Source organism: Phocoena sinus, chromosome 1 (genome assembly GCF_008692025.1).
Source record: "Phocoena sinus isolate mPhoSin1 chromosome 1, mPhoSin1.pri, whole genome shotgun sequence".
In the NCBI taxonomy this organism is placed as follows: Eukaryota; Metazoa; Chordata; class Mammalia; order Artiodactyla; family Phocoenidae; genus Phocoena; species Phocoena sinus.
In genome coordinates, this window is record NC_045763.1 from 155,126,988 (window position 1) to 155,139,973 (window position 12,986).

The following is a 12,986-nucleotide window of genomic DNA, read 5'->3' on the forward strand; positions in this document are numbered from 1 at the left end:
ACCGAGAAGTAAAAATGCATCTCTAAACAACTGTTACTATGTGAACAGCGTAGTGTAGCTTTGTTAAGCCTGACGTGCTCATCGCATTACTTCACCTTAAAGCCTTAAACAACAGAATTATCAAAATCCTTTAAAAGTAAAACGAATTCTGCATGGTGTAATTTGCTTTTGAATCACAACTACTTCAGAAAGTTAATAGGATAAAAAGCATACTATAAAAGAGACTTGTGTGTTCAGTTCTATATTTCCATATGTAGAAATATATATTTCTATATTCAGTTCTGTATTTATAACATATTTTCAGAACTCAGTAATATCTTCTTTATCCAGGGATCCCACAGCGGGTAATCTCAGCATCTCCCAAATATACCCTATAATTTCACAGTGATGGAACAATGCCTCTGAGTGAAGAAATAATAATAAAAAATTTCACTAAATCTTCTATTTTTATTCCTGTCATGCATTTTTACTTTTATGTGTATATATTAGAAAATGTGATTGTTTCATTATCAACACAGCATACATGATGTAGCAAATATGATTAGTGTTATGGGGAGAAGTATTTTAGAAGGAAATCCACTCAAAATAGAAAAAAAATGACAGCCGATGATATGAGATCAAGGAAAGAAAAACTAAAAAGTAGACAGAGGTAAGTTATTAAATAGTAAAATAACAGACATTTATCATGATGATTCTGAGTCATAAAGGAAAGACTTTGTTAAACTTGTTATTCTCTAAGAAGACAGGGAAGTGGTCATTAGAGAAATATTTCAAAATATTATACTTTTTTTAGAATAGGCATTTGCAAGGTAAGATTAATCATGTAGAAAAATCACATACGCAGAAGATTTTTTTTCTCCAACAAGGCCAAATAAAAGTGAACTATTACTACAGTTAGGGATTTCTGAGGTAGGTCTATCTTCTCAATAGTAAGAGTTAGTGAAAGAAGTAAGTATTGGGGCTTTTCTCCTTTTTTAAAAAAAAAAAAATCATTTCCACATAGAAAAATGAAGTGCCACTTGCCTTTTAGCAATCAAAAATCAGGATTTAGAAGTGTACAATATGGTGAAATAGATTAAATAAGATAAAATAGATTCTATTTGGGAGAAATAAAAACAGAAGCATAATTTATACCAGCTTTGAAGCTTACACTAGGTAATTAATGCAAGCGAATAATATTTCCAAACAAAGGAGCACAGTGTTGGGTGAAGCAGCTAGGATGTACAAGCCAGCCACTTGGGTTCAAACTCTGACTCCCTCATGTGCTAGCTGTATGACTGGGGCAGAAGGCTCATTCTCTGGGCCTGTGTCCTCATCTGTAAAACAAAGATAATAAAATGCTGATGTTAAAAGTCTGTTGTGAGGAACAATTGAGATAAATGTGCAATGCACGTAAAATAAGGCCAGCCACATAGAAGTGCTCCAAAAATGTGAGTTATTATTGGTTAGTTCATATTATGAAAGGACACATTCAGTAGCACTTAGTCTACTGCAAAAGGCAGTGGGGAAACTAGTAGCTGGTATTGATCCAGGCTTCTAGATCATGTTAAACACTTCCAACTGAACACTATTTAAAGTCTTCCAGGTGATCAAACTGGGATATTTAGTGTACAGATGATGAATCTGCTCTGGAATGCACTTACACTTATTCCTAGGCAGCAAAGAACACTACCCAAATCCCAAAGATTTGGTATCATAGTTATAGGAAAAGATTTCCAAAGGTAACATATTCTGCACACCAGGTTTACAATCTGAAACATGAAAGTGCAACAGATCAGTCAGAACTCCCACAGTTCAGGAGCTGGGGGCGGGGAGGAATGATATGAGGACACACCAAGAATGGCAATGCTAATAAACAACAGTGACAGAGGAAGCACAGGAACAGCAGTCAGAATGGAGAGGATTTCTTAAGGAAGCATAATATTTTCCCAGGACTCAAAAAAATTAACTCATTAAGAAATTGGTACTGAAAGTAACAGGATCAAACATCAATGGCCCTTATCACACACTTAGGGTAGAAAAGTCTAGTTGCCTAGTATCAGTAAGTATGACACCTTAAGAGATTATTTCAATATGAAGAATAATGCTGAAATTTTTAAAAAGAGAGAGAAAGACCTATGTGATATTGGTGTGGAGAACTGGTTTAAGATCTATGTTATCTGGTAACTATAGGATATCAGCACGTTCATTTCACTGATATAGTATATCCTTCTGTATAAATGGTAGTTCCATCATTGTGTAAAATCAGCTGCACTTCAACAAGATTCTATTTTATTTATATGTGTGATTAGGTGCTAGAATAGTATTCAGATGAGAGAAAACTCACACTGAGTTTATTCAAGAATAGTGTAAGCAATCTACAACAATCACAAGAGCGAGGCAATAATAAATGAAAGTGGAAAGCAACATTCCCTCTAAAATCCAGTATATATTCTGCAAAGTTTCCACCAGTTAGTCTGGTTGAATGAGTTGGAAGGAAAGTAAGACACTGAGCTAACTTTAATAGACAGGGACTACTATATATAAAAAAAGATAACCAGAAAGGACCTACTGTATAGCACAGAAAACTATACTCAATTCTTTGTGATAACCTATAAAGGAAAAGAATCTGAAAAAGTATATATATAAAATGGAATCACCTTGCTGTACACCTGAAACTAATAAAACACTGTAAATCCACTACAGTTCAATTTTTAAAAAGACAGGGAGCTTCTGCAGCTTATGTTGCTTCAAATCAAAGACAGCACATGCTACTTAACAAGAATGCGTGCATATCATGGAAAAACACGCTCAACTGCAAGTCATGGGATTTGAATGCCAATCATAGTCTAGTTTCTGTGACTGCGTATCTTAAGTTATCTCATTTCTCTGGACCTTAAAGTAGGCATCTGGAAATGCAGGGGTGGATCACTAAACTGTTTCCAACTCTGATTCTATGACATGGTGTGCAATCAACACCCATGCTGGAAGTTGTGGCAGAGATGCTGCCACATTTATTTTGCCTCTTTGTATCAAATGGAAATAGATATTTTTCTTTCTTCCTCAGATACTCTTGCCATTGTGCCTGCCCCAATAACACAAACAATAAATTTAAATGTACAATATGAAATACAATAGCAGATTTGAGTTTCAGTTGCTTAAAACTCAATCCTATGGTAAATTAAGAGTGATTTGTGCACAGAGCAAATGTAATACTTATTCCACATAGATAAAAACTGGATTGATGTATGTTCTATCTATATATTTTCAAAAGCTAGTTGTAAAAATGCACACAAATACCCAGTAACTCATGCCATGTGACAGAATGCCCTAAATGCATTTGGTTTGAAAATCAAATGTCACTCCTAAAGAATAAGCCACATAGTGGGATTGCTGGGTCGTATGGTAGTTCTATTTTTAGTTTTTTAAGGAACCTCCATACTGTTCTCCATAGTGGCTGTATCAGTTTACATTCCCACCAACCCTGAGAAAACCATACTTCAAAAAGAGTCATGTACCACAATGTTCGTTGCAGCTCTATTTACAATAGCCAGGACATGGAAGCAACCTAAGTGTCCATTGACAGATGAATGGACAAAGAAGATGTGGCACATATATACAATGGAATATTACTCAGCCATAAAAAGAAATGAAATTGAGTTATTTGTAGTGTGGTGGATGGACCTAGAGTCTGTCATACAGAGTGAAGTAAGTCAGAAAGAGAAAAACAAATACTGTATGCTAACACATCTATATGGAATCTTAAAAAAAAAAAGGTCTGAAGAACCTAAGGGCAGGACATGAATAAAGATGCAGATGTAGAGAATGGACTTGAGGACATGGGGAGGGAGAAGGGTAAGCTGGGACAAAGTGAGAGAGTGGAATGGACATACATATACTACCAAATGTAAAATAGATAGCTAGTGGGAAGCAGCTGCATAGCACAGGGAGATCAGCTTGGTGCTTTGTGTCCACCTAAAGGGGTGGGATACGGAGGGTGGGAGGGAGATGCAAGAGGGAGGAGATATGGGAATATATGTATATGTATAGCCAATTCACTTTGTTATCAAGCGGAAACTAACACACACACACATACAAAAAGAATAAGCCACATAGTCTTCTGATATTACCTGCTCATGGTACTATGTTTTTAAAATCACTATTCCTTAACGATATTTAAACCATAATGAAGTATAAAGCTAATTTCAAAGCTATACCCTTGGATCATGGAAATAGTTTTTATGAAATTTCTAAGCAAAACAAGATAAAATTTCCTTTCATCTCTATTTTGCAGAAATCATTGCTTCAACTGGGGGTGTAGTGTGGGATATCAGGACTGATGTCAGCAACTGTTTAAATAATCATTACAACATTCAGGGGATACCCGGGGGCGCCATTCTCAGAGAAGCCAAAGTAAAGTTGCCCCTTGGAATGAAGCGCCGCTGTGGTCCTGTCTCAGCCTGTGAGGGACCCACAAGCCAGTGGAGGAGAGAGCACGCTTGAGTTGGACCGCGAATGAGACCTTGAAGATGGCGGAAGAGTAAGACGCGGAGATCGCCTTCCTCCCCACGGATACACCAGAAATACATCCACACGTGGAACAACTCCTACATAACTCCTACTGAAGGCTGGCAGAAGACCTCAGACCTCCCAAAAGGCAAGAAACTCCCCACGTAACTGGGTAGGGCAAAAGAAAAAACAGAGACAAAAGAATAAGGACGGCACCTGCACCAGTGGGAGGGAGCTGTGAAGGAGGAAAAGTTTCCACACACTAGGAAGCCCCTCCGCGGGCGGAGACTGCGGGAGGCGGAGGGGGGAGTTTCGGGACCGCGGAGTAGTGCACAGCGACGGGTGTGGAGGGCAAAGCGGGGAGATTCCTGCACAGACGATCGGTGCCGACCAGCACTCACCAACCCGAGAGGCTTGCTGCTCACCCACCGGGGCGGGCGGGGCTGCGAGCTGAGGCTCGGGTTTTGGTTTTGGACGGAGCTCAGGGAGAGGACTGGGGTTGGCGGCTTGAACATAGCCTGAAGGGGTTAGTGCACCACGACTAGCCGGGAGGGAGTTCGGGGAAAAGCCTGCACCGGCCGAAGAGGCAAGAGACTTTTTCTTCCCTCTTTGTTTCCTGGTGCGCGAGGAGAGGGGTTTAAGAGCGCTGCTTAAAGGAACTCCAGAGACGGGCGCGAGCCGCGGCTAAAAGCGCGAACCCCAGAGACGGGCGCGAGCCGCGGCTGAGGGCGCGAGCCCCCGAGACGGGCGCGAGCCGCGGCTGAAAGCGCAAACCCCAGAGACGGGCGCGAGCCGCGGCTAAAACCGCGGACCCCAGAGACGGGCGGGAGACGCTAAGGCTGCTGCTGCCGCCACCAAGGGGCCTGTGTGCGACCCCAGGTCACTCTCCACACCCCTCTTCCGCGGAGCCTGTGCAGCCCGCCACTGCCAGGTTCCCGGGATCCAGGGACAACTTCCCCGGGAGTACGCACGGCGGGTCTCAGGCTGGTGCAACATCACGCCGGCCTCTGCCGCAACGTCACGCTGCCTCTGCCGCCGCAGGCCCGCCCCGCACGTAGTGCCCCTCCTACCCCCATCCCCCAACCCCCGGCCAGAGAGAGCCGGAGGCCCCGAATCAGCGGCTCCTTTAACCCCGTCCTGTCTGAGCGAAAAAACAGACGCCCTCCAGCGACCTACACGCAGAGGCAGGGCCAAATCCAAAGCTGAGCTCCTGTGAGCTGTGAGAACAAAGAAGAGAAAGGGAAATCTCTCCCAGCAGCCACAGAAGCAGCGGATTAAAGCTCCACAATCAACTTGATATACCCTGCATCTGTGGAATACCTGAATAGACAAGGAATGATCCCAAATTGAAGAGGTGGAATTTAGGAGCGAGATCTATGATTTTTTTCCCTTTCCCTCTTTTTGTGAATGTGTACGTGTATGCTTCTGTGTGAGATCCTGTCTGTATACTCTTGCTTCCACCATTTGTCCTAGGGCTCTATCCGTCCATGACTTTTTTTTAAAAATTCTTTTTCTTAATAATTAAGTTTAATTGTAATAACTTTATTATACTTTACCTTCGTTCTTTCTTTCTTTCCTTCCTTCCTTCCCTCCTTTAGACAACGAATCACCCCAAATTGAGGAGGTGGTCTCAGGGAGCAGGATTTATGATTTTTCCCCCTTTACCTCTTTTTGTGAAGGTGTATGTGTATGCTTCTGTGTAAGATTTTCTCTGTATAGCTTTGCTTCCAACATTTGTCCTAAGGTTCTATCCGTCCCTTTTTTTTTTTTTTCTAAATATTTTTTAATTCAATAACTATATTATACTTTATTTTATTTTTACTGTATCATCTTTCTTTCTGTCTTTTTTCCTTCTTTCCCTCCTTCCTTCCTTCCTCCCTCCCTCCCTCCCTCCCTCCTTTCTTTCCTTCTTTGCTTTTCTTCCTTCCTTCCTTTCCTCCTTTCCTTCTTTCTTTACTCATACTTCTACTAATTCTCCCTACTTTTTCTCCCTTTTATTCTGAGCTGTGTGGATGAAAGGCTCTTGGTGCTCCAGCCAGGAGTCAGGGCTCTGCCTCTGAGGTAGGAGAGCCAACTTCAGGACACTGGTCAACAAGAGACCTCCCAGCTCCACATAATATTAAACGGTGGAAATATCCCAGAGACCTCCATCTTAACACCAGCACCCAGCTTCACTCAACGACCAGCAAGCCACAGTGCTGGACAACCTATGCCAAACAACTAGCAAAACAGGAACACAACCCCACCCATTAGCAGAGAGGCTGCGTAAAATCATAATAAGGCCACAGACACCCCAAAACACACCACCAGACGTGAACCTGCCCACTAGAGAGACAAGATCCAGCCTCATCCAGCACAACACAGGCACTAGTCCCCTCCACCAGGAAGCCTACACAACCCACTGAAACAACCTTAGCCACTGGAGACAGACATCAAAAACAACGGGAACTACGAAAGTGCAGCCTGCAAAAAGGAGACCCCAAACACAGTAAGATAAGCAAAATGAGAAGACAGAAAAACACACAGCAGATGAAGGAGCAAGATAAAAACCCACCAGACCTAACAAATGAAGACGAAATAGGCAAAGAAAACTGAAATTGTATCAAGTATCTTTTCCGACCACAACGCCATGAGACTAGATATCAATTACAGGAAAAGATCTTTAAAAAATACAAACACATGGAGGCTAAACAATACACTACTTAATAATGAAGTGATCACTGAAGAAATCAAAGAGGAAATAAAAAAATACCTAGAAACAAATGACAATGGAGACACAACGACCCAAAACCTATGGGATGCAGCAAAAGCAGTTCTAAGGGGGAAGTTTATAGCAATACAAGCCCACCTTAAGAAGCAGGAAACATCTCGAATAAACAACCTAACCTTGCACCTCAAGCAATTAGAGAAAGAAGAACAAAAAAACCCCAAAGCTAGCAGAAGGAAAGAAATCATAAAAATCAGATCAGAAATAAATGAAAAAGAAATGAAGGAAACAATAGCAAAGATCAATAAAACTAAAAGCTGGTTCTTTGAGAAGATAAACAAAATAGATAAACCACTAGCCAGACTCATCAAGAAAAAAAGGGAGAAGACTCAAATCAATAGAATTAGAAATGAAAAAGGAGAAGTAACAACTGACACTGCAGAAATAAAAAAAATCATGAGAGATTACTACAAGCAACTCTATGCCAATAAAATGGACAATCTGGAAGAAATGGACAAATTCTTAGAAATGCACAACCTGCCAAGACTGAATCAGGAAGAAATAGAAAATATGAACAGACCAATCACAAGCACTGAAATTGAAACTGTGATTAAAAACCTTCCAACAAACAAAAGCCCAGGACCAGATGGCTTCACAGGTGAATTCTATCAAACGTTTAGAGAAGAGCTAACACCTATCCTTCTCAAACTCTTCCAAAATATAGCAGAGGGAGGAACACTCCCAAATTCCTTCTACGAAGCCACCATCACCTTGATACCAAAACCAGACAAGGATGTCACAAAGAAAGAAAACTACAGGCCAATATCACTGATGAACATAGATGCAAAAATCCTCAACAAAATACTAGCAAACAGAATCCAAAAGCACATTAAAAGGATCATACACCATGATCAAGTGGGGTTTATTCCAGGAATGCAAGGATTCTTCAATATACGCAAATCTATCAATGTGATAAACCATATTAACAAATTGAAGGAGAAAAACCATATGATCATCTCAATAGATGCAGAGAAAGCTTTCGACAAAATTCAACACCCATTTATGATAAAAACCCTCCAGAAAGTAGGCATAGAGGGAACTTTCCTAAACATAATAAAAGCCATATATGACAAGCCCACAGCAAACATCATCCTCAATGGTGAAAAACTGAAAGCATTTCCACTAAGATCAGGAACAAGACAAGGTTGCCCACTCTCACCACTCTTATTCAACATAGTTTTGGAAGTTTTAGCCACAGCAATCAGAGAAGAAAAGGAAATAAAAGGAATCCAAATCGGAAAAGAAGAAGTAAAGCTGTCACTGTTTGCAGATGACATGATACTATACATAGAGAATCCTAAAGATGCTACCAGAAAACTACTAGAGCTAATCAATGAATTTGGTAAAGTAGCAGGATACAAAATTAATGCACAGAAATCTCTGGCATTCCTATATACTAATGATGAAAAATCTGAAAGTGAAATCAAGAAAACACTCCCATTTACCATTGCAACAAAAAGAATAAAATATCTAGGAATAAACCTACCTAAGGATACGAAAGACCTGTATGCAGAAAATTATAAGACACTGATGAAAGAAATTAAAGATGATACAAATAGATGGAGAGATATACCATGTTCTTGGATGGGAAGAATCAACATTGTGAAAATGACTCTACTACCCAAAGCAATCTACAGATTCAATGCAATCCCTATCAAACTACCACTGGCATTTTTCACAGAACTAGAACCAAAAATTTCGCAATTTGTATGGAAACACAAAAGACCCCGAATAGCCAAAGCAATCTTGAGAACGAAAAAAGGAGCTGGAGGAATAAGGCTCCCTGACTTTAGACTATATTACAAAGCAACAGTAATCAAGACAGTATGGTACTGGCACAAAAACAGAAAGATAGATCAGTGGAACAGGATAGAAAGCCCAGAGATAAACCCACGCACATATGGACACCTTATCTTTGATAAAGGAGGCAGGAATGTACAGTGGAGAAAGGACAGCCTCTTCAATAAATGGTGCTGGGAAAACTGGACAGGTACATGTAAAAGTATGAGATTAGATCACTCCCTAACACCATACACAAAAATAAGCTCAAAATGGATTAAAGACCTAAATGTAAGGCCAGAAACTATCAAACTCTTAGAAGAAAACATAGGAAGAACACTCTATGACATAAATCACAGCAAGATCCTTTCTGACCCACCTCCTAGAGTAATGGAAATAAAAACAAAAATAAACAAATGGGACCTAATGAAACTTCAAAGCTTTTGCACAGCAAAGGAAACCATAACCAAGACCAAAAGACAACCCTCAGAATGGGAGAAAACATTTGCAAATGAAGCAACTGACAAAGGATTAATCTCCAAAATTTACAAGCAGCTCATGCAGCTCAATAACAAAAAAACAAACAACCCCATCCAAAAATGGGCAGAAGACCTAAATAGACATTTCTCCAAAGAAGATATACAGAATGCCAACAAACACATGAAAGAATGCTCAACATCATTAATCATTAGAGAAATGCAAATCAAAACTACAATGAGATATCATCTCACACCAGTCAGAATGGCCATCATCAAAAAATCTAGAAACAATAAATGCTGGAGAGGGTGTGGAGAAAAGGGGACACTCTTGCACTGCTGGTGGGAATGTGAATTGGTTCAGCCACTGTGGAGAACAGTATGGAGGTTCCTTAAAAAACTACAAATAGAATTACCATATGACCCAGCAATCCCACTACTTGGCATATACCCTGAGAAAACCAAAATTCAAAGAGAGTCATGTACCAAAATGTTCATTGCAGCTCTATTTACAATAGCCAGGACATGGAAACAACCTAAGCGCCCATCAGCGGATGAATGGATAAAGAAGATGTGGCACATATACACAATGGAATATTACTCAGCCTTAAAAAGAAATGAAATTGAGCTATTTGTAATGAGATGGATAGACCTAGAGTCTGTCATACAGAGTGAAGTAAGTCAGAAAGAAAAAGACAAATACCATATGCTAACACATATATATGGAATTTAAGGGAAAAAAATGTCATGAAGAACCTAGGGGTAAGATAGGAATAAAGACGCAGACCTACTGGAGAACAGACTTGAGGGTATGGGGAGGGGGAGGGGTGAGTTTTGACAGGGCGAGAGAGAGTCATGGACATATACACACTAACAAACGTAGTAAGGTAGATAGCTGGGGGGAAGCAGCCGCAAGGCACAGGGATATTAGCTCGGTGCTTTGTGACAGCCTGGAAGGGTGGGATGGGGAGAGTGGGAGGGAGGGAGACGCAAGAGGGAAGACATATGGGAACATATGTATATGTATAGCTGATTCACTTTGTTATAAAGCAGAAACTAACACACCATTGTAAAGCAATTATACCCCAATAAAGATGTTTAAAAAAAAAAATAATCATTACAACATTCAAAGTGAAAAAATTCCAGTTTGCGTAAGTTCATGTACTTATCAGTTTTCTTTTCTTCTCTCTGTGTTTATATACTGGTTTATGTGTGTGTTGGAAACAAGTTAACCTGCAAACAAGTGACGTCTAGAATTCTAATACACAATCTATCCCATGGATCTAATCAATAGAGATACTCTTTTGCAAAGAAAAAGTTTGGAGACTAGAGGAAGTAAATTTATTAAAATGAGATGTATTAAAATAATTTTTCTTTTTGCTGTTTTAAAATCAGCACAAATTTCCATCAACAATTTTCATTTTAAATATTGAAACTATGAGTATTGCATAATACTACAATAAGGCAGGTTCAGAAACATAAAGAAGAAATATGGATGAGCTAATAAAAGGATTAACACCCCTCCACAAAATTATTTTCTATTTTTGCACAATAAGCCAGAATTTATAAACACCAGATATTTTTAAAGGATTAAAATCAATCAGCCTCTAAAAAGTATATGGTTTCATAAGATTCTTCTAATAAAATATATAGAGTAGAAGACTCTATTGCCAGAATTCAAATCAAGAAATTCTAGAGGAGTGGCCAAGATGGTAGGAGTAGAAGGACCCTGAGCTCACGTCCTCCCATGGGCACACCCAAATTACAACTATTTACAGAGAAACTATTGATGAGAAAAAACTGGAAGGCTAGCAGAAAACATCTTCTACAACTAAAGATATAAAGAAGGAACAACAACAGATGGGTAGGAGGGGCAGAGACCCAGTATAGTCAAGACCCACACCCCTGGGTGGGCTACTCATAAATGGCATGATAATTACAGTTGCAGAGGTTCTCCCCAAGGAGCTAGTGGACTGAGTCCCACATTGGGTTCCCCAGTGCAGGGGTTCTGCACCGGGAAGACAAGCCCCCAGAGCATTTGGCTTTGAAGGCCAGTGGGGCTTACTTTTGCGAGAGCCAGAGGACTGTGGGAAATAGGGAATCACTCTTAAAGGGTACACACAAAATCTCACATGCTCTAGACCCAAGGCAGAAGCAGTAATTTGACAGGAGCCTGGGGCAGACCCACCTGCTGATCTTGGAGAGCCTCCCGGAGAGGCAGGAGGCAACTAGAGCTCACCCTGGGGACACAGACAATGGTGGCAGCCATTGTGGGGAACTTGTTTGATCATATGGACACTGGTGCTGGTAAGCCCCATTTTAGAATCTTCCGTCTAGCTAATTAGTACCAGCCCCAACCCCTCCCACCAGCCTGTCTGCACCAGAACTGGGACAACTCAGTCCAAGCAACTAGCTAGGCAGAGACACAGCCCCACCAAAGAAGCAGGCTTGCTTCCTTAAGACCTCCTAACTCCACGACTGCCCTGAGACCCAGCAATGTTGACCAGAGGTCCCAGGACCAGGCCCCTCACACCAATGCACTAGCACTAGCCTCGGGACCCCCAGGGCCCTGCAGCCAGAGACATTGGGACCTGGCTCTGTCCACCAGTGGGCTGGCACTAGTCCTAGGACCACCGTCATTCACAGTGGGTAGGCACCAGACCCAGGACCCCCTGGGGCCCAGCCCCACCAACCAGTGGGCCAAAAAACTCCAGGACCCCAGTGTCCTACAGTCTAAGACCCCAGGACCCAGCTTCACTCCCTAGTGGGCTGGCACTATCCCAAGGACCTGATTTTACCTACCAGTGGGAGGGCATCAGCCTCGAGACTCCTTGGGTCCTGGCTGTAGTCAACAGCAGGCCAAGACCAGTTCCAAGACATCTTGGAACCCCAGCCATATTGGGATCCAGACCCTTTCACCAATGGGCCAACACCAGCTTTGGGACACCCTGAACCCCACAGTCAGCTGTATCAGGAACTGGCCCCACCCTCAAGCAGATCAGCACTAGATCCAGGACCCCCAGCCATGCGACTATCAACTCTAAAACCTGGTTCCATCTACCAGTTGGCCAACACTAGCCCTGGTACACAACTGGGGCCCCAGAGCCAGCAGCCTTGTGACCTCTCCCCTCCAACCAGTGGCTGGCAGCCTGTGCACAAGGCAGGCCCTGGCAACCAACCAGACCAGTGCCAGCCATGCTCACCAGACAACCCACAGTAGTCAGCCCATTACAACAGAAGGACCCATGCAGCCCAAATAGGGGGTACCCCTAGAGCATATAGAGCTGGTGATAAGAGAGGAGAGCGTTGCTGGGATGCACAGGATGTCTCCTACAAAACGTGACTTCTATGAGGTTGGCAAATATAACCAACCTACCAAATACACAAAAATAATAAATTAGGCAAAATGAGGTGACAGAGGAATATGTTCCAAACGAAGGAACAAGATAAAACCCCAGAAGAACTAAGTGAAGTGG

General features: G+C 41.7%; 1 protein-coding gene across 8 annotated transcripts in view; it reads right to left on the reverse strand.

The window, feature by feature from the left end:
• The window catches only part of RGS7 (regulator of G protein signaling 7), a 631,374-nt gene that overhangs the window by 144,591 nt on the left and 473,797 nt on the right, over positions 1-12,986 (reverse strand). Inside the window, exon 1 of one of the 8 annotated variants that reach the window (XM_032623499.1) lies at positions 1,151-1,271. The exons of the other annotated variants lie outside the window; for them this stretch is intronic. The gene's annotated coding sequence lies outside the window, so the exon portion shown is untranslated. Of the gene's footprint in view, positions 1-1,150; positions 1,272-12,986 lie in introns of those variants that run through there. 8 annotated transcript variants of the gene reach the window in all.